Here is a 22,585-nt window from a genome sequence, read left to right on the forward strand (position 1 = left end):
AATGGTAATAATACAGATAATTTAACACGTGTCTCTGAGCCTCCAGGTCCTTTACAACCTTAATACAATTACGGCCAGCGCTCCTGAGTGTTTACACAACGTACGTAATCTCATCTGGTCTTTGGAAAACCCTCATCAGTATCCCCAGTCTTAACAGAGAAGGAAAACTGAGGTGCAGATGGGTTAAATGGATGGGCGGTGAGGATCGTGCCGCAGGCAGGTGTGGGGGCAGTGTTTAAAACCAGACCCCTTCTTTGTCTCAAGGGCCCGGGAGCCACAGAGACCTAGTCCCCAGCCTTTACAGCCCTGCAGGGCAGGTGGCCGAGGGGACGGGACAGCTGTGCCTTGAACGATGGGCTCACTTAAGTAAAGGGCGGAGGGAGGTGTGGACGGGGTGGGGGGTCCACTACCCGACGCTGCCTTCCCAGTGCACAGGCACACCTCTGCACGAAACACACACACACACGTGCATGCACGCACACACATGCACCCACACTGCTCTGGGCAGTGAGCTTTGCCGGACTGAGGACACCAAAGAGAAGCTCCAGCCTCATGAGGTCACCAACCATGTGAGGTCCAGACCTGTGACCCCACGACCCTTCCAGGCACCTGGGTGGAGGGTGTTGACTGAAAAAAAAAGCACAATCTAAAAGTTGAGAGCGATGCTTTATTCGGCAGATGTTTCTGAGGACTTAAGCCCGGGATGACAGCCTCCAAAGAGATAGGGGAGGAGCCAGAATATACAGGAGTTTTTGCAACAAAGACCAGGTAGTCGGAACATTACAGGATGGCTGTTAATTAAAGAAAACCTTAATATCTCAAGTTAAAGAATTTAGCGCTTTTCTACATATGGGAAGGCGCAAAAGTCTGGGCTCCTGGGAATCATTCCTCTGATGTGCACCAAGCTGTCCGGGACCAGAGCCCTGTGCTCTCCCATCCTGAGTCCCCTCAGGGGGCACTGCTGGGGCGGCTGCAGAGGCCGGGCTGCCTGCTCGTCTGCGCCCTGAGCTGCCTCTGCGCACTGTCGGGGGCGGCGATGGTGGCTGATGACTTGATGGCCGCAGCATCCTTTGTGTGCTGATAGGGCAGGCGATGTTTTTCTTTCACGAGGGTCAAGAGGGAAGTCATCCCACCGTGGGCACAAAGCATCCTCGTGCCTCTGTCTCCGGGGTTGAGCAGGGCGCCTGTCTGTCTCCTCCCACGACACCCCCAGCAGAGAGTTGGCCCTGCCACTGGGAGGAGTCCTGGACTTGAGGCGGCCGCAGCCCCACCCCAAGGCAACCCCTCACCCGCAAGGTGTTTGTCTGATTCCCATGGGCTGGAATGAATGAGGCTGTGTTTTTGCAGAGAAGTGCTTGAGTGGCTGCTTCACGAAGCTCTCATTTTGCTGGGAGCGAGAGGCCCAGGACGGCAGGGAGCAGCAAAGGACTGGGGTGTCCCCTCCAAGGCAGCAGGCGTGGCTGGGGACCGTCCCAGGTGGGCAGAGAGTACAGAGGAAGGGGCCAAGTTTCAACTTCAGATCTTTGCTCTCTGGACCCCAACATCGCGTTCAAGGTCAGCAAAGAGAACCCAGTGCTCTGGGACTTTATTCCACAGCAGCCTCACTTCCCCAGCCCTCTCCTCCCCTCATGCCCAGGCCCCCACGTCCTCCCTCCCCCTCTTCCTCGTGTGTGTTTAGAGGTCACAGTCGGTTTGAGTCTCCCTGACAGCCATGGATGAGCTATGACTACTGCCAGGCCCAGGATGCCTTTAATTGCACCGCACTTTGGGGTCAACTTGACTTTGGAGGATGCAAACACGCAGCCCACGGCGCTGGGCATGGCATGGCAGGGCTGTTCGGTTATGGCCACTGAACAGGCCAGTGCAGGCCCCCAGGACAACTCGGCTGCCTGCCTGCACTCGTGCCCGGCCCCCGCCTTGGTCACCTTGCTGTGTGCATGCAGCTTTGGCCTCTGCGGTCCTCACCAACGAGGGTCCTTCGCCCGGCGGGGCAAGAGCCAGCAAGAAGCAGCCAGCACTCACCGGCCACACCCAGGTTCTAAGTAAATAAGTCATTTGTTCCTGGTCCATTTTTATCAAAGCCCATCTGCCTTCCAAATCAGGGCTGAGTCATTTATAAAGTGTGCCAGTGTTTGGATTTTCACAGCAAACGTCCTTCCATCTTAGAGAAAATGATTAAAAGGCACTAATTAGAGTCCTCTAATGACTCAGGCCGCGGCCCCGAGAGCGCATGGGCCTGCCCGCCCCAGGCTGCCCCGGCCGCGTGGCCTAGGGGGAATCAGACAGACCCCGGGGACTGCAGCTTCTGGGGACAGGACGGACGGTAACAAGAAGGGGGGTGCTCACATCTGCCCCAAATGCCACAGCACAAGGTCCTTTTACCTTCTACGTGGTCTCACTTGGCAGGAAGCGGGCAATGGCTCCTCCCCCAGCATCTTGAGACCACAGGTGGCATTGCTTTAAATTGGCACGGAGAGTATTTAAATTGAAAGCCAAGGGAATAACTCAATGACCGACGCACAACTGTGTGTTGTAGCCCTCAAATGTGCCGGGCCTCGTGCCCAAGACCAAAGCAGGAGTCGGCAAGACTCTCGGGGTCCAGGTGGCGCAGAAGGTCAGACACAGCAAATCAAGGAGGACAGAACAGAGAGCCCTCGCCGCAGGTGCTGCCCGTTTCCTGACCAGGGGTGCGGAAGTGCCCTCACCCCCAGGGGCTGCCCACTCTCTGCCCAGCGCACTGAGCCTCCCCTGGTGCCACCTCTGAGGCATCGACACCCCTGGCTGTATTCCCTCCAAGACCTCGACCCTTTGCTGCCCCCCAAGGTCCTTCCTGACCATTGGTCGCATTGTCCCTCTTTTGTCTGTAAGTCTCGGAACCTCCCCACAGCCTAAGAAATGTTGGAGCCACAGTGCGAGTTGTGTGGCTCCCTCCAGCCACAAAAAATACTGAAAGTGAAATATTACGGTGGCGTTGGTGTAAAGGTGAACATCTTGGTTAAGGGACTGAAACGTTTTCCTTTAACCCCAAAATTGCTATTTATCCCACTCTGATTTTAAAAGCCGCTAAAACAGTTCACAGGCCCTAAGTGTTCTGCGGGCCAAGGCGCTGAGCCCACTGCGTGCAAGGACGCATCAGCCTGGCTCTCAGCTCTCTCCACAGTCCTGCTTCCCCCGGCCTCAGGCCTCAGGCCCACCTCCGCCCTCTCGGCCTCTGTGCCTCTGCCGGAGCCGTTCCCGCCACCCTCAGTGCCTCCCACGCCCTTCTCTGCCTGCAAAGCCCTGCATGTGCTTTAAGCCCGGGCACTAATGTGCCACCCCAGGCCCTGTGGGCGGCGGCCCTGGGGGCAGGGTCTGCGCATCTTCACAGCTCAGTGGTGCTGACCACGTTGCCAGACAGTCTTCCTGGCCGGATGGTGGGGTCCTTCATTCATTCTGCAAACACCTCCTGTGTGCCTGGCTCTGGGGGATGCACAAGGGGAGGATGACCTGATCAGTGTCCAGTCAGTTACCTTTGTGACTTTGTAACCTGGTAATTCATCAGTGGATGACCTGCTGAAGAGAACCAGCCAGCACTGCCCACTCTGACGCACCCAGTGGCCGGAGCCAGGGTGGGGTGGGGGCTGCAGACAGTGGAGGCAAAGAGGAAGCCTGAGGATGGATGGGTCCCTGGTAGGTTTCCACCAGGAGCTGTCACCTCCCCGGGCCTCCAGGACCCTTCCGTGTCTCTGCAGATAAAGGCTCGGACAAATGTGAGCATGACCGACAGGTGGTGGTCAGCTCAAAACTGCCAGCAAGATCAGAGGTTGTAACCACAGCCCTGATGTCGGCATCTGGGCCTTTCTTTGTGTTTCTTACACTATTCCAACTTACTGTGGGCAAACCCACGTGGGGGGAACCCACTGCATTTTCTCCAGCATCTGATCACAGAGACATTCTTGCAACAACCACCACACAGCGTGCCCCGAGCGTTCACGACACCGACTCCACAAACAGCACCACCACTGCCGACAGTGAGAGTGACCGCCCTTACGGAGCACCTGCCACGCCCAGGAACATGGGGAGCCCTTTCCTTCTGTTATTTCGCGTCACCCATGGCTCACAACACACACTGAAATCTCGAGGGCATCTGATGCTGGGAACTCGGGCACCCAGGGGATGGACAGTTGAGCTCCCCCCACCCCAGGCCGTCCGGATCCAGAGATGGCCCTCTGCCATCCACCCTGTGGTGCCTAGCACAGATGTCCTCTGAGACGGGAGTCCTCATTCCTGTTTGAGAAACTGGGCTTAGAAAGTCACCCATCAGTTCGCAGCAGAGCTGGGTTCTAACCCAGGAACACTGGCCGGCATCGCAGCGGGTCCGGCTCAAGGACTGTTTGGTAAACACGACTGCCAGATAAGCAGATGCCATCAGCTGTAGTGACATCACCGGCCTGCCCCGCCTGGCCCGGGGACTGTCCACCTCCACCGCGGACGCTAGCAAGACCTGACATTCATGACTTCGGGCCTCGCGGGGCAGCTCTGCTGGGCGCTCAACCCGCTGGGCAGAGAAAACATTATCTTCCTGACCCCGGCTCTGCTCACACACATGAGATGTCACTCTTACTGGTTCTCTCCATGACGGTGTCCCCAAATGGGAGGTGATGGGCCGCCAGTGGGGGCAGGAAGACAGAGCGGGACCTGTGGGACCAGGGGTCCTGGACCCCTGGCCCCACCTGTTCACTTGTGCAGGTTGCTTCCAGCTCTTAAAACCTGACTGATGAAATGAAGCCATTGCCTTGCAGTTCCATTTAAGGACTTGCCCAAAGGCACCAGGGTGATGCTGATGGAAGGTTTGTCACTGGACGCTGACACCAGGGTGGGAAGGGGGAGACCAGAAAATACCGGCTGACCTGAGGGAGCCCTGGCACCTGGGGGTGAAGGCAGGCAAGGGGCCTCCCGAGGGGAGCCCAGGGATGGAGCCCTTTAGCTCTGTCTCAGAGAATGAGGGAACGACCAGAGGCCTGGGCACGCGTGGGCTCCGAAGGCACGGCCACTGGCTAGTGGCTCCCACGCAGTCCCTCGGCCTCTGGGACGCAGCCTCCTCTCCGCAGCATTTGTGCTGGAACGTCCTCCAGGGCTGGATGAGGCCGTGCGTGTGCACAGAGCGCACTGCATAGACCCAAAACATCCCCCAGAAGGTGACCCTCTGTGTGCTCTTAGCCTGGGTCCCTGTGGAATTTAAACTGGAAGTCACTCTTAAAACAGTCACTTGGGGTGTTAGCTCAGATTACTGACAGAAAGATTACGTGACTCAGGCCGGCAAGGCATGGTGGGCGTCCCCAGAGCCCGCCCGTGGTGGGTGCGTGTCCCTGCAGGTACCGGGGGCTGAGAAGGCTGGCGGTTATTGGGTCCCGCTCTGCCCCAAGGGCTGTCATTCCAGAGGCTGGTGATGTTATAAACATCCCGACTTTACAGACTGGAAACCAAGGCTCAGGAAAAGCACATGCAGGTTTCCCAGGCCTGCGGTAGCAGTAAGGGCGGGATTCAGGATTTAGGATGGGACCGTTGGACTGCAGGGCGCCCTCTCTTAAAAGCTCGGCTCCACTCGGCCACGTGGTGACCCCGTCTTGATTAACGCTACCTGCAAAGACCCTCGTCCTCTCTCAGGCCACAGTCTGAAGTTTCGGGTGGGTATGAATTTGGGGGAAACGATTCACCCTGCACGGTGACTGATGGAGCCCACAGCCTCAGGCCGCTCGCAGCACCGCACGGCGTTCCTGAGGCCTCTAACTCAGCTCTGAGCCTCCTGCCAGAGAAGTCAGAGCCACCTTGTCGGTCCTCGCCCTGGGCCGCTCGCCCGCTGTTTCCCGCCTGGTGCCCCCGGGCTGTCCAGGACATCGTCACCAGCTCTGGGGGAGCGGTCCCCGAAGGCATGGCTTGTCAAAGGCGCAGCAGGAGTTGCAGGCGTGGGCATCTGCAGCCAGCGCGGCAGGCCAGTGCGGGTTTCTCGGCTCTGGAGAGGACGGGCTGGGGAGCACAGTGGGCAGCAGATGGAGGCCCGCAGCTTCTCGCCAGCGAAGACATCCAAGATGGGTCCCCCCGTGATGCTCTCGTCCAGTCGAGGGGCCTCCAGGCACACCCCACAGGCGTGGAACCGCCTTCGATGTGCTCAGCGGTTCAGGTCCACTTCGTTTCTGGAAAGCCCAGGGAGGGAGTAATCATTAAAAACATGTAAATTAAGTTACCCCAGGAGCTTAATAGATTAGTCAGCGACTTTCCCCTCCTGTTGGAGCTTAGCCTTCTGTGGAAATTAATCACCAAAGGGCTTAAAACAGCCACCAGAGATGAGCGTGCTCTATTCTCAGCCCCGGCGTGTGGCAGGACCCCGCTGTCCCTACTTCCCCTACCTGCTCCCCAGCAGCCCCCATCTGATCGGATGTGACTTTCACTCCGAGGGCAGCCGGAAGGCCCTGGCCGCCCACCTCTTCCTCCACAGCTGTTTCCCAGGGCAGGTACCCATCCCTCCGGGGGACCCGTCAGTCACAGACACTCCAAGGAGAAGGGCTTGGTCTCCACGAGAGAGGGAAGAAAAGCAGGTTTCCGCTCCTTGTGTGCTCCTTCATTCGTACACTCGCCGTTTGAACATTTATTGAGCGCCCAGGACATCCTGGGAGCTACCTTAGTGGTGAGGACGTGGAAATCAGCCTCGGGGGACTCTCAGGGCTGTGGACACGCATGGAACCGCGTGATCCCAACAATGTGGTGGGAGGGGCCGCAGGGCACCCTGGGAGCCCGAGAAAGGAGGTGCAGGAGCTCCCCAGAGGGAGCCAGGAGGGCTTCGTGGAGGAGAGGACACGCTTAAGCCCGGGCAGGCGTCTGCCACGGGGAGCGTCTCCAGAAAGGAGCACCCCATGGCCAGCACGGAGGCAGCCTGGCCAGGTTCAAAGCCGGACGCAGCCTCGGACCCGTCACGTGAAGATGTCACTTGGTGAGTCGCGTGCCCGCTCTGAGCGCCGGGCTTCCAGCCTCTTAAGTCTTACTTGCAGGTAAGTGACCACACACGGGAGTGGTTATCACGCGTCCAGGGTCTGCGGGCCCCAGGGCTGCTGGAGCGCAGGCTGGGAGGCTACAGAAACGTAGGGGCTGCGTGAGGAGAGGTGGGCGGAGACGTGAGCGAGTGAATGTGTGAACGAATGAATAAGGGCATATGAGAGAGACTCTGATGCCACACGAGGGGTTTTGCCCCAGGATCCTGGGAGGATCCTGAAGAGACACCTGCTTGCCCAGAGAGGCAGCCTGGCAGCCTCTCCCCCGCAGCAGCCCTGGGAGAGGGGGCTGCAGGCTGTGAGGTCTGCAGAGCCCTCCCCAGTCCTCCTCCCGGTCGACGTGTTTGTCACAGCTCTGGGTTGACTACTGAGGACCTGAGAGGCCCTCACCCAGGCGCCCAGGTCTCCCCACAAACGCCAACACCTTTGCGCGGGGACTTCCATCGCTATGTAATCTCTCTCGGCCCCGTAGCAGTTCCCCGCCATAACAAACGACCACACACTGGCCCAACAGAGGCCAAGCGGGGGCTGCCTCCAGAGGAAAGAACTGGGGAAAACCTCCGAGGATGCTCAGCACAGCCAGGAGTGGGGCATGGGACGTGCGGCTTCATTTCAGAAATGAAAGGAAAGGGCAACCCTGAGAGATGAGTTTCAGGTTCACATCTGTCTGTGGGCACCTCTGCGACAGGACCAACGCTGTGTCTCTTTGCCTGCCTGCACCTGCTGTCACCCAGCACGCTGTCAGAGCCTGGCTCACAGCCGCTGACCTCCCTGACCTCAAGTCCAGGGCAGGGGACAAGGCGAGCAGCCACCCCCTTTCCTCTCTTCTGGGCATCTGCGCTGCGGCTTCCTTCGGGGTCCGAGGACCAGAGGCCGCCTCTCCTCCGGCCTCAGCCCCAGGGCCTCCGCCTCCAGACGCCACACCGTGACTTTGCACGAGATGCGCATCCAGCAGCTGCTTCTGGCAGGTGAGCGGAGAGTCGGGGAGGTGCCAATTTGTGGCAGACGTGTGAAGAGGCTATTTCTAAAACAGCAATTACCAGAAAGGGGAACAAATTACTACTTACTTCAGAGACTTTCACACATGGAGAATCAAGGCCCTACAAAGTAATCAGGGCAATGTGTTTGCAAAACCGCATTATTTATATTGAAATAGCTCACAGAGGAAGGTCAGGAGCAGAAATTGAAGGTTAGCGAGGAATGAAATACTGGGGTCACTGCACTGCTGGGAAGTCTGTGTAGGCCCCTGATTACCACCACGTTAGGCACATTTGAAAACTATTAAGTAAATCCAGGCTGGTTTCCAGCATCAGATTTCTAGGAAAAGTGAGCTCAGTTGCCCGAATCCAATGGCAGGACCGCAGAGCGGATGGAGGGGCCCAGCCCACGCCTGCGGCCCACGGAGGGCCTGGCCGGGCCCAGGGAAGAAGCCACCAGGGACCCAGCCCATCCGTCAGACGCCTGGCAACCATCCTGTTCGGTTGCCAAGCAACCGCCAAGCCTCTCTGGGGCTCTACCCAGAGTCAGCAGGACACTAGTAGCTGGGCCAGGCCTGGGGAGGAAGGGAGGGAGGCCACTGGGCAAAGAGCAGGCCAGGCTGGCAGGACCTCTGATTTGGTCCCTGCAAGGGGATGGGAGCAGGCAGCCCCCTGGAGTTAGGTCAGGGCAGTGGGCGCCCTCTACACTGTGCCCCTACCCTCCATCCGTCCACCCCCAACCCCACCCCATGGACAAAATGTGCCCCAGGAAAGGGTTACCACGGAGGATCATTTCGGTAGCACCCCAGGCCTGTTGTGCTGACACTGCCCTTGTCTCATTTGGTCCACGAAGCACCCCCATGAGGCTGAGAGGGAAAGTCGTTCAGTCCCCGTGGTGGCGGCTCCCAGCCTCTGCTGCCCCCAGGCCTCACATTTGGGAGGGCCAGCTGCTGCGGCAGCAGACAATTAACCTCTGTGTCCTTGCTCCAGGCGCAATCCCCAGGTCTCTATCCCAAGATCCAGCAGTGAACTCACGTGAGGAGCGGGGCTTCCCAGGACAGTGATGGTGAGGGGGCGGCCAACACGTGGGGTCCATTGGTGGATTTAGGCCACACTTACCTGAATCTCTTCCTGCCTGGCAGAGAAATCCCTTTGGGCTTGGTCTATATTTCGTCCAATGTGTTGTCTTGTCCATCTGTCCATCCATCCATCCATCCATCCATCCACCAACTACCACCCACCACCCACCATCCATCCACCACCCACCATCCATCCATCTGTACATTTATACATACACATGCCCACCATCTTCCCAACCATCCATCCATCTGTATATACATGTATACCTACACGCACCAAAATTTACCTGAGTGGCTTGTGGCAGACCCATCAGAGAGAGGGAGGGTCCACAGAAACAGAAATGCTGAAAGGGACCTTCTCTGCCAGTTTCTTAGAAGCTTCTGTGTGGCACATGGGGCTTAGCCAAAGGCTGAGCAGGATCTCAGCATGTCCTGCCTGACCCTGCGCACGGAAGAGTCGTACACTTGTGGACGTACAGTGTGGGCCCCCAGGGAGGCCCGTCAGACTGGGGCAGAGGACAGCAGGGCAGCAGCAGAGAGGACCCTCTACAACCTGGCTTCAGACAGCCAAGAAGCACATCCGAAAAGGTCAGAGGAAGGGGATTCGCCAAGCCCCTGGTGAGGACACCCCTGCCTGCAACCCCAGCTGGAGGACTTTAGAGAGGAAGGTCCAGCCAGAGCCAGCCCCATAATTTGCAAGGCTCAGTGCAAAATGGAAATGTGGCATTCCTTGTTCACAAAAGACACTAAACAATAAACCTCTTTCCTTTCTTCCATAGCCTCTGCTCTGACTTGCCGTGGAGATCTGTGTTTGCTGTATGGCGAAATTCTAAGCAAAGAAAAATTTAAATTTTAAATTATCAGCACGGATTTCACCATTCGTCTTTAGACTGGGCCATGCCGGTTTTAAATGCAAATGTAAGGGCATTTAACGCGTAAGCAGAGTCATCGAAATTGCACGATTTATATTTTGTGGCTCGTACAGGAAGATGTATTTCATTCTCCCCAGAGCAGCAGAAAGGCTGCACAAGACCAAGGCGGCGGTCTGCGATTCCCTCTCGGACCAGGCGCACTTCCCCGGCACTCTGTGCCTCGGGACACCGATGGGTGGGGAAGGACTGAAAGGGGAGGGGGATGCGTGGTCCCAGCGTCCCCTTTCCTCCTGCGTCATTATTTGCCACATCAGTGGTTGGCTGGGACAAGGAAGCAACACGAGCAAGAAAGGATACGGGGCTCCCTGGTCACTCTTGTTTCTTAGGAGGCTGGCGCCTTCTTTCCGCAGGTTCTGGTTCAAGCAGGACATGGGACCGCTCGGGGCTGTGGGGGTCGCTCGGGGCTGTGGGTGCCCCACTTTGCTGCGGGCACAACACGCTTGCCCTGGACCCGCGCTGAATCTGGCTGAACTCATGGGGCTCCTGGAATTCTGTGCTCATGGGGCATCCCGAATGCCAAGTGCAAATACAGCAGCGAGGAACAGGGCACTTGCATGTGCATGTCCATGTCTGCTCTGCTCACACCCACACACCACTGCCCGTCGGACTTGGCTCACAAAACACAACTTCAAAGTTTAAAACACATAAGTATTTCAAGACAGAGACAGCAGAGCATTAAACTAAGGGAGGGCCCTCCTGAGTGTGGGGCCCGTGGACCGCACAGCTCCTGTGCCCACTGCTTTGGCACAGGGTGAGGCTGCAGGTCCAAGGGCAGGTCCTGGAGGGGCCTGTTCTCGGCAGGAAGCACCTGCCCGAGTTTCTTCCCATCACTGGACCCGGACTGGGAAGCAAGGGAGGGGCTTCAGGGGATGAGCCCCTGGTTGCTGAGCTCAGACACAAACACTCCCACACACACGTGCACAGAGTCAGGCTGACCCCCGGGTCTCCCGGCCCCCTCGCTCTCTGGACAACAAGACCGCAGACACGGTGACAGCTCAGCTCAACAGGCTCCCAGCAGAAGCCCACATGTCCGTGTCTGCAACCTGCAGGCATGACCCCAGAGCAGATCCACCTGCTTCAACAGGACCAAGTGAAGTTCCCGGCACCCAGCTGGGCTGACGGCAGCAAACTCAGTAGAACCCCCTGTCAAGTCTTGCTTTCAGCCCTTGGGACTATTTTTAAAATCCTTTTGGGGCACTAGAATGGTTTTGCCTCTACGACTACAGAAGAAAGTTCTTTTACCGGGGCCTTCCCTGCAAACCCCACAAACACACGTGTGCGAGGAAACCCACACATGCTGTCCTTCAAACACCGCATGAAATGCCCACTTTGTTCGTGAGATGCCATTGTCCCTGCGCCACGGTGGACAACACCCTGCCCCGGAGGCAGCTGAACGTGCTCGGCCGCGGCGGTGCTGGTGCTGAGAACGCACCCCTCGACTCTTCTTTGAAATCTGTCCTCAGAACAAAACCCATTAGTCTTACGATTGTCAGAATGAGTCATTTTCATCTGTTGAGGTTGGTCACTATTTTTGGAAACAACTACAGGTCACCTGGAACCACGGCTGGGGCCGCAGGTGTGCAGACGGGGGACTCACAGCCGAGTGCCCCCGGGCCAATCGACGGAGCCTCCTTTGGTGGTTCAGTGCACGACCTCTGGTTTTTCATCCTGAGCTCGTGTGAATGTGTGAGCTGTGTGACCTTGGGCCAGTCACTTCCCCTCTCTGTGCTTTGGAGCCCCTGTCAGTAGGCTGGGTATAAAGAATGACACTTTTGAGAATTCTTCAGAGGATTAAACAAGGTAAGTGTGTGAAGCACTAAGAACAACCTCTGACACGTGGTGAGCACTTGTAAACATCGGCCATTCCTACCCCCACCATTCAGAAGAGACATATTCACAGAGGGGCTTGGAGGCTAACCACTCTGGGGACCACAGGGCTCCCTTTAAGGTCTGTCTAAGCCATCTTCTCAGTGCCAGTATCTTTTCAGACCAGTGTTGTCCAAGAGAGATTTCTAGAATGATTGGAACCTTCTCTTCTACACTGTCCACTTCAGCAGCTACCAGCCACACGTAGCTACCGAGCACCTGAAATGTGACAATTGTGATTGAGGAAGTGAATATTCAGTTTGGGAGCATTTTAATTAATTTAAATGCACCAAGTAACTCACAGCTGCCACGATGAACAGTGCAGTTCCAATCATTTCCAGAATTTCTCAGTTTGAAAGAAAAAAAAATGTTTCTTTACACAAACATGAGTGGGAAACACTGATTTCTATATCCCCCTCCAGAAGCACCCCAGGGCTCATGAGCTAATTAAAGGCACTGAGAAGTCCTGCAGCGATTAAATTTTGTTCCTCTAAATGTTTCCCAAATTTATTTGACTACAGAATCTCTTTTCTGTGCAGCTGTATAGACTACTGACTAACACCCCGCAGAACATTCCAGGAGGAGAAGTCTGTGTCCACAGAACAATAAACGTCATTTGGCTGTGAAAAGCTACAGAAAAGGGGCTTTTTAAAAAAATATTTCTTTTCAGTATTCATGATTCTGGAAACTGGGAGTCAATACTAAGTCACTCATTCATTCATTCAACAAACACATGATGTGCACTTACCACACGCCAGGCTCCATGCTGCACCTGCAGCCAAGTATTGCCTCCTTCTTTATCAGGCACAAGGGAAGGGTTTCCTGTCAGTCCCCAACAGGGATCGGCCGCATCTTACGACACACACTGCTGGCGCCTCTCCGGAGCTCCCATGTTTTTAAAAGCTCTCTGGTGATGCTACTCAGAGCCAGGTTTAGAACCAGTGGTGGGGGAAGATGGGCCCACCCACCTCGCTGAATCTAGCCCCGGGACGGCTTCCGGTTCCCGCGCCTGGCACAGCTCCACGTGAGCCGGGAAGCCAGCCCCAGCTCACTGGCTGCAGATTGGACCCAAAGTGAGAGGAAATGAATCTTTTGGGCCACCTGTCCCAGTCCTTCTCCCAGAGGTGGGAGCATCCTCCCTGGAGGAGGGGGAGAGAGCAAGTGTGAGGGCTCGGGACCAGCTCTGCCCTCCCCAGTGAGATGCCAAGGACACAGAAACAGCGAGCCACGTCCACTGAGGTCCCCCCTGCCCAAGCACAGAGCCCCTTAATGAATTTTAGATTAAAAAGCCAAGATACTGGCAGATTCTCAAGATGCCTAATAAAGCAATTGGCCCGGAAGCCAATCTGGCCCTCGGAACAAAGCCCGCAACCTGGAGGCGCACGCAGCCTTACCAGGCCTGCTTAATGCAAAATGGGTCATGTCATTACCAGCCTCCCGAACGCAGGCTTATGAATAAAAGAACAACGCTGGAAAACCGGCTCCGGCGACTCCCACGCACGGCAGTCGGCTCGGAGCGCGTCCTCCGCGCGCTCTCGGCTCGGCCCCTCAGCCCAGCCGGGCCATGCCGGCAGGTCGCGCTCCCCAGTCCGACTCGCAGGGTTACCGGGCATGCTGCAGGGCGGGGAGCAGGAAGCCTGACCCCTCGGGCGTCTGAGCCTCCTCCTGCCCCCCAGCTCCGGAGGGGGCCTTGGAGACCAGAAGACGCACAAAACAGTCGCAGCAGGGCAGGTCCGACGGCCTCGGCCAAGCCTCAGGGCTGCCTCCGGGGCTGAGGCCCCACGGCTGCCTCCTCTCCAGCGGCCGTCTGCAGAAAACGGGTCCATCCCGTGGGGACCCAGCTCCGGCACAGGGGCTCCGTGGTGACCTGCCGAGGACCCCGCGCTGGGGCAGGCCTCCGGCACAGGCGCATTAAAGAAAGAACAAAGGAGAGGGGAGGTGAAGGGCCTCTCCCGGGATTCAAAACGAGGAGATAAAATGTTTGGGAGGGAAAGAGGCTTTTCAAAGAACTTTTCATGGTGTCGGCACGGTTTGAAAGACCTGGAAGAGATGAAGGCCTGTGCAGACGGATCGGACGGTTCTGAAGGCTGCCCGGTCGGTCGGCCGGTCAGCATCCCGGGAAGAGGCAGACTGGCGGGGCTTCGCACTCCACAAGCCCCGCGGAGCAAGGGCACTGACGAGCTTCTGAAAGTTCTCCCGTCCCAGCGGGGCTCGCCCCGGGAACGCCGGTGCCCACTGCAGGGCTGGCAGACAGGACAAGCGGCCAGGGACCCCCCTCCCGCGGCTCCCGGTCTCCTGGGTCACAGCCTGTCCCACAGTCACGCTGACCTGGTGGGAAGACCCTCGATTTCCTCCCCAGGCAGGGCGCCGGGCTGGATGAATCAGCAGGTCCGTCTGAGTCCATCCACTGCCACCCTTCCTGGTCTGAAACACAGAAAATGAGTATTAACAAACACTTACCAAGCCTCTAGCCGAGCAGCTCGCACAAAGGAGGCAATTCTTAGAGCTTGGCTAGTTTACTAACTAATGTCCCCCATGAGTGGCTCTTAGAAACCGTCTGCCTTGCTTGGTCCTGTCCTCAGCCCAGGCCCAGCATCACCATCGTGTATCAAGACGGGGCTCCAAGGCAGACGTGCTCCCCCAGATCGGCCCCCTTACTTGTCCAACAACACAACCAGGGGACCCCACGCTGTCCCCCAACACGGGATTTCTCCCACTGACACCAGCCTGGCTTTCCTTCTGGGAACTTGACAGCTCTTCTAAGTTCTGTGAATGTTTCCCCTGGGGCCCAAAATACGGGGGAGAAAAAGTCCAAATAAAGGCAAAGAGTAAACTCATTGAAAGGAGCGTTCGTGACGCCGGATGGCGCTAATCGGCCGCAGCGCCCGGGGAGGGAGCTGTCTCTGCACTCTGACTGTAATGACTGCACACTGAGCAGCCGGGCCCTGATTTATGAACAATGAGCTTTCACAAGCAAGCCACTATTGACAAATGGCAGCAATATTAGGCACCCCAGATCAATACCCCTTAATCGAGTCAAATCTCAGCAAATTAAATTAAAGCCAGATTCCAAAATAGCCCCAAACCAAACAAATGAACGTGCGTAAAGTTCCCCATGTGCTGGGATGGCATGGGAGGCGCTGTCACGAGCTGCCAGCAGTACTTTTATTTATTGACTTGAAAATCGAGATGCGAGTCAGGGCGCTGTGGTTAAATGGCCATGTCCGTGGTCCTTCTGAGCCCCCGGTGGTTGGGCGCCACGCTGTGACAGGGACACAGCACAGACAGGTCTGGCCCCAGTCAAGGACCTCTTTGGGAACAAACCCGGCCCCCACCTGTTAGCCACCAACCACCACTTTCCCTCTGGCGAGATAATCAGCGCTCGCAGCTCAGAGACAGCAAAAGCCCAGCCCCAGCTCTGCCCCAGGCAGCCCGGGCGAGTGTGGACAATCATGCATAACCCTTCTTCATCCACAAAACAGAACTGGCATTAGTCACTGCCACCTCCAGAGCTGCTGTGATGTCAAACAAAACAACACATTTGAAAGGCCAGGTATGGGGCTGGAACGGGATGAGCCATCAGATATGAGCTAAAGGAGAAGCCCAGCGGGATGACAGCTGGAGAGGACGCCTCCACCCCGAAACGGTACCCGCAGCCAGCTGGACCCCAGGGAGACAAGGTCCCCGCAAGACTGACGTTGACCAGGTACATCCGATCTGGGCAGTGTTCCCTGCGGATCTGTGGGAAACCCCAGAAGTACCTGTCTTACTGGGCAGATTCCACTCTGTAAATTCTTTTATACCTGCAATTTCCCATGTCAGACGAGGAGCCCCAGCTGCCTCCACTCAAGTAGGGGTCGTGGCCCCGGGCGCACAAGTTCAAGGGAAACCCCGGGAACCTACTGTTCTGGGTCAGCAGGTACAGGAGGGGACGTGGCTTTGCTACCACAGCATCCCAGGCAGAGGAATGTATCGGAGACTTGGAGAGAGCCCAGAGCTCACCCAGCACGGACAGAGCACGGGCCTATGGTGGGTCGTTACAGTATCGCTGGGAGATCTGAATACAGAAGGTGACCAGCAGCTTCCCTTGCTGGTTCCAGGACATCGAGGCAGAGCCGAGGAAACGTGGGCCACCTCTATGTCCCATTTAGATGTACATGACAGACCATTCAAAGAGCAGCTAGCTCAAAACGCTGCTGTGGTTTGTGGGCTTTCTTTGCCAACCACAGACTCTTACTAAGTATCTTCTTGCCCCATGCTGGTCCCGGTGACTCCAGACCCAACAAAAGGGGTGGGCAGCCTTTCTTCAGTAGGCACTAAGCACCTAATAGGTCCCAGATTCCATCTGCAGAATGAATGAGTAAGTGAATGAATGAATGGATAAGCAGCAGCTACCACGGACAGCAAGCAGCCAGCAAACTAACCGGGAAGGCGGGCAGTGGGACGCCTCCGTGCCCCAGCGTGGATGCAGGGCGGGGACCAAGGCTGAGACCCGGACGGCCCAGCAGTGCAGACACCGTCCTCCAAGTTCTGGGGTCAGGCTGCAGGGCCGGCCCCACTGCCTAAACCAAGAGGCAGCCTCACACCGAGGCCCCTTCCTGCGGCTTTGAACCAGCGAGCCAAGGGCTGACCCAGAGCCCCCGCCCCCACCAAGCATGGGCAGTGCATGCGTGTGTGGGTGTGTGTCTATGTGCGTGCATGTGTGTTGTGCATGTGTGGGTGTGTGCAGGTGCATGCATGTAGGTGTGGGCATGTGTGTTGTGCATGTGGGTTGGTTTGGGCATTTAATTAAGTGGGAACAATTAGAAGACATTACGAGGAGACCTGTATCCTCTTTGGGCCTGTGATTTCCTGTCTGGTCTGAGTATTAGGACTAAAAATTATGAGACATAAATGGGGCTGGTTAACATAAAAGCCATAAAATATTAGTTTCTAATGGAGCCTGTGTACAAGCACATCTGTCTTCCGGCTGCCGAGGGCCTTTGCCTTTACGAAGAAAACCATCTTCTCAACCACCAGCAGCAAGGAGGCCCCCTTGACTTTCGGGATGTGCCCACACCCCTTCCCCCTGCTGGGTCTCCTGGTGTCTGTGGGACTTGGGAGGGGGTGACCAGGGAATTTGCAGTTTCCGGGAGTCAGTCAGGGGCCAGGCAAGGTGGCCGATGCACCTGCTGGCACTGAAGCTGCCGCCTCACCACCCAGGTGCATCCTCCATCCTCGGGATGGATGGAGACATGAGCTTCACCAAGCAAAGGTCTTCATCCAGAGTCGCACAGCTGGTCCCCGGGGCACCAAGGTGGGCCCCCAGCCCCACACGCTTTCCAGGGCAGGCTGCTCACCCTGTGGGGACGGGAGCCACCAGGGTGTGGGGGCAGGGGCGGGGGCGATGCTCTGGTGAACCACCCCCTCCTGTGCCCCGTCTGAACCCCGGGAGGGGAGCCCGGGGTGAGGCTGGGACTTCATCTCCAATGAGCCCCTGATGATTTGGGCAGATGGGCCTCTGACAACCCTCAGAACACATAGGGAGCCTGGTGGGGACAGCTGGGGGTACAGATTTGCTCCTGGTCAACCTGCCAAGACTGACCACAGGGGGGCTGCAGTCAGAAGTCAACACTGCCCATCTCTCCCCTCCAGGGCGACCCCAGAGGCCCACAAACCGGAGGGTACCAGGGGAGACCCAGGAAGAAGGTGGGACCCCCATCTCCCCAGACAAGCTGTGTGGAGAATTTGTCTTCCAGCCGCACCTGAGCAGTGGCTCCCAGGTGTGGTCCACAGATACTGTCCAGGGGGCATAGGCTCCCCCTCAAGACCGGAGGCAGGATCAGAGCACCCCTCCTGCCAGAGATGGGCTTTCCCTTCCATCAGGGGAGGCCCAGGGCCTCTGACTGAGCATCTAGGGGACAGAGGACACGCTTTCAGTGTCATGGGCAGACCCCAGTGTGCAAGGAAGCAGGTGTCACAGGAAGGCAGGTTGGACAGGTGAGGGCAGCGAAAGCCATGCCGGGACTCACACCTCACCCACAGATGCACTCTTCCATCATTCACTCGAACAGCATTTAGGGAGCACCTATTAGGGCCGGCATCGCATCAGGGGCAGGGGCGCAGCCATGAGCGACAAGCCATTCTCCCCTCCTCAGCGACAGCAGAGCCGGCATCACTAAACAAGTGAGCAGGATGAGGAGGATGAGCAGGGAAGGGCGGGGGCTGGGGAACTGCGGCCGAGCAGGCAGAGGCAGCGGAGGCTTCAGAAATAGTCCCCATGACCCCCTGCGGAGGGCACGGAGAGGGCAGCACAGGGAGGAGGGCTGGGCTGTGACAACCACTCACTTCCACCCTAGGAAACGGGGCACCCGCGGGGCTACACGGGGAACTTTCACACCAGCTCCCGGGGTAGACAGTCCTGCTTTAGAAGGAAAAGCCTCTGTCTCTGTCTGCTTCTGTTTCTATGTCTGTCTGTCTGTCTGTCTGTCTGTCTACCCCTCTGTCTATCCATCTTATCTACCCACCTACGGATCTCTGCATCTCATATCTATCTCAACCTATTCATCTATGAATTTTTGCATCTATGTCTATCTACCCATCTATCTACCTATTTATATTTATCCATCCATCCATCTATGCACCTAAGTATCCATCTACGCATCTACTCATCTATGTTTGTACCTATGTATGTATGTATGTATGTATGTATTCGTTCTCCACCTGTCATCTATCTATTCATCCATACCTCTCTATCCATCAATTATCTATTGTCATCTCTCTGTCTCTCACCTACATATGTGTGTATGTGTGTATCTATGCATCTATTCACCCATGCATGCATTCATTCATCCATCCATGCACCTATCCATCCATCTATTCACCCATCCATCCATCTCTCCCATTGATCCAACCATCTATTCATCCACCCATCCACCCACCCACCCACCCATCCATCCACCCATCCACCCACCCATCCATCCACCCATCCATTCATCACTTATTATCAGCTCTCATCAATGTGTGTATGCAGGTGTGCATCTATGCATCTATCATCTAGCTAGCCAGCTATCTACCTATTATCTATCATCCACCTACCTGTGCACCCATGCCTCTATCCATGCACCCACACAACTATAAACAGTAATAGACATATACATACATTATGCAAATATACATATAATAAATAAATGCAAAGATGAATATAAAATACGGAAACAGAAGCGGTGATCAGGCTCTTGGTCACATTTGGATTGTTGCAGACTTTTCTCCAGAGCAGAAAGTATTTTGCTCAATTTTGTTCTCGTGAAACTGTAATGAGTAAGTAATAATTGCAGATGTTTCACCCGGAACAAGCTTGTTTTCCTCAAAATGATGGAGCCAGGATTATCCTCATTAACTGAATATCCTGGACAAAAACGACCTTACCTTTGGAAATGATGCTATGCTCAATTTCAAATGTTTCAAAATATTGGAACAGGAACGTTTAAAGCGCCCCTCTGTCAGAGCGCTGTGGGCGACAGCGGTCTTCCTCAGAGCTCCGCCATCCCCAGGGCCCCCCGTGCAGCCCTCTTCCTGCACGGAGAGGACAAACCAGCTTCATCACAGAGCCCACTCTTGTTCGGGGGTGTTAACTAGGATTCACTAGAAAAGGCTGACACAGAGAGCTGGGAAAATGGATGCTTTGAGTCTTAATTCCCCCTTCCTAAGCAGTATCTTTCATGAAGAATTTACCTGTGACCTTCTTGTCCCTCATCCACTGTCTCAATCTATTTTTAATGGCACTGCTGACAGCCACCGTTCCCTTTGCCTGCTAACATCCAAGACTTTCATTTTCAAGGTGTCCTCCGCCCCTTCCGGCCACCCAGCACCCCCAGCCCTCACGTCACTTACAGCCTCCTCCCCGAGGCTGACCTGATCATTCCCAGGTCTTCCAATAAACCGGCATCACTACCTCCCAGAGGAACCCGAGTCCTTCCTGGAAGCCATCCCGCCCTCTGGAGGAGGTTGGCTCACGGAGGGAGGCACTCTGACACAAACAGGGACGCAGCGGGACGTCTCAGCCTCGCCACGAAACTGAAAGCTGGCCTATGTGCCGTCGGGTTGGCCCTAGGAAGCGCTAGGAGGCATCAGGCGTTGGGTATGGCTTTATCCTGGGCTCCAAAGGGCTCCTTTTTGCTTTGAAACGTTAAATACATAGCGTGGAGGCTAGAATATGCGCTTGGAGTCTCAAAGACAGAGGTTCAAATCCCAGCCCTTCAAGCAGGTGCCCTTGGACAGTGACCATCTCCCCATCTTGAAGCCCTCATCTCTTAAATGGAAGCGTCATGCTCATGACAGAGAGTCATACTCGCGGCAAAGATGAACACAGATTCCCCAGCTGTCCCACCTGAGACGTAGTGAACACACAGCACGCGGGAGGTCAGGGAAGGTCAAGGGCCCAACAGGTGAGAAGAAAAGGAGCAGACGTGTCACTCGACCCACGGAGGCCAAGCAAGACTGCAGAAGCCGGCGAGGCGTCTCAGGCCCGAATCCATCTCCTTCAAGTCAGCCATTTTTTGAAATATGAAAGTCACCATTGCCAGCGAGCCCAGTCACCGCGTTGCCGCCGCGGAGCATTTATGGAGACAGCCCACCCGTCACGGGAGACTTACGAGCTACATAAACACCAAGGATAATCCAGCGAATTCCAAGCTGTACCAAACGGCTGCAAACCAGCCCTTGGGCTGGGTCCCAGATACAAAGAGAAAATGTGATTAAGTGTGACTTCTTTAAAGTTTTGTTTGGATTTGTTCCCAAAAGCTCCTTCATCCAGAGACTCAGATTTCTCGTTGGCACAGATGGCTGCCCTGTCGTGAGTCAGAGGCGGAGAATTTGAGCAGTGTCCAGAAAGAGCCTGGGAAAAAGATAGCACAAAATGCAGGGTGACTCGGAACTTTGGTGCAGAATGAGGATTTGCCAGGGCCAGTCCCAGACCTGGGGGAGCGAAGCCAGGAACCGTGAACGCCTTCTGGGACCCTGTGCTCCGCGGCTGCCTGCACCCTGACCCTAACTGGGCACAGGCTTTAACGGGCATCCTCCAGGTGGCCATAAGCAGCACCCCTGGCCACATGGGGCATCTCAGAGATGCAGCAAGTCTCATCCGGGACACGCGTGGAATGAACAAAAGGACAGATGACTGAGCGACATCAGAAGACACACAGGGCCACAAACGTGGACACTCAGCCAGGACGGTGCTGGCGGCCAGGGCTGGAGTCCATCCCAAGACAGAAGCTCCCGCCTCTGTGTCCAGTGTCTGGGGAACATTTTTCCCTGGGCAAAGAGCTCCACCCACCACAGCATCCTCCCCAAGAGGGTGGGACAGAAATGCTGCAGCAGGTCCCCAGGACCGCAGGGTCCTCCTCAGGAGACGCTGAGCTGGGGCTCGTGGCCAGATTCTTCCTGAGCCTCCTCACCTGTGACATGAGGATCCCAGCCCTCCTCACTGAGCTTCCATGCAGGCGCCATGCGAGACCAGCCGACTAATTGGATTTGCTGTTGATTCCCCGATAGTAGCAGATAAAGAGGGTTCAAGCCCCAAATCCGCCCCTTGGAGTAGTTTATTCTCTACATTTAAGGAGAGAAACATGACTGTGTTTGGGGAAGTTCTCCATCTTCCTCGAGCATGGAGTGGAGAGGACCATCTCCCCGCTGCTGCCCGACGCACACCACGGCCCCCTCCCAGCCTGCACTTTCTCCCAGAAGTGTTCGGGAGCTGTGTTCACTACACCTTCCTTTTCTGTATTTCTGACGCTTTGACATCTGGACCCTGATGAGACCACCCCTCCCAGGGCCAGTCAGCTCCCAGAGATGGTAGAAGACCAGCCTGGACCATACTATTCTTACCCAAACCAACCACTGCAGAGCGCCCCCACCCCTCCTCTGTCTGGCTCTCACACTCCAGCCTCTGTCCCCTGCCCTATTCACCCAGCAACCAGGGACTCTGCTTATGTCCCAGAGCTGGCTGGAACGATTCAAGCTTGCCAGCCCTGAGATGCTGGCCCTGCCACATCCATCTTTCCTGCAGAAGCCACAGTACAGGCTCCTGTCCATGTCTTCCCCTCACTCTCTCTGCCTCCTGGCTGACCCTGGTGCTTCCCCATGTGGCCCTACGTGGTGTGGCATGTCCCCTCCCCTGGGGAACTGTGAGTAGCAGACCATCTTTTCAACAGCAGTCACCTCCTGACCGGCTGGCCTCACCACAGCTGAATAATAAGACCTGCACTGAAAACAGGGGTCACCAGGTCTGCAAGGGGCATCTACACCTCCTTCCTCTTGGGGACAGGCTGGCATGGAGTGGTCACTCTCTGAGGAAGAGTGTGGGAGGCTGCCCAGGCCCAGCACTGGCGATGGGACAAGCCAGCACACCTGGCTGGCACCTCCAAGCCACATCCCTGCCAGCCTCTCTGTGCAGAAAGGTGGCACCCTGGGCCCTCATCTTCTTGGTTACATTTCCCAGCATCTCCAGAACTTGGGCAGCAAGATAAGTCCTTTCACTCAGGGCCCCCCGAGACCCTCCCCTCGGTGGAGACCTCTCCCCTGGGGAACGGGGGTCCCCAAGACAGCATGACTCCACAACTCTCCCACTCCTCCTTCTTCCAGGGTTGTGGGGACCTACTCACCCACCCTGTGAGTTAAGGAATGGACAAGTGACTTCTGGCTTCTGGACAGAGGCAACAAACCGCTGG

The 22,585-nt window shown here is 56.4% G+C and overlaps 1 long non-coding RNA gene across 1 annotated transcript; it reads right to left on the minus strand.

The window, feature by feature from the left end:
* Positions 1-10,065: 10,065 nt before the first annotated feature.
* On the minus strand, positions 10,066-14,632 carry LOC116668232. Its single transcript, XR_004325303.1, has 3 exons — positions 14,538-14,632; positions 12,628-14,303; positions 10,066-11,763 (listed from the first exon to the last, which is right to left on the minus strand). It is a non-coding gene; the product is annotated as an uncharacterized LOC116668232 (long non-coding RNA).
* Between the last annotated feature and the right edge of the window lie 7,953 nt (positions 14,633-22,585).

Source organism: Camelus ferus, chromosome 13 (assembly GCF_009834535.1).
Source record: "Camelus ferus isolate YT-003-E chromosome 13, BCGSAC_Cfer_1.0, whole genome shotgun sequence".
Lineage (NCBI taxonomy): Eukaryota > Metazoa > Chordata > Mammalia > Artiodactyla > Camelidae > Camelus > Camelus ferus.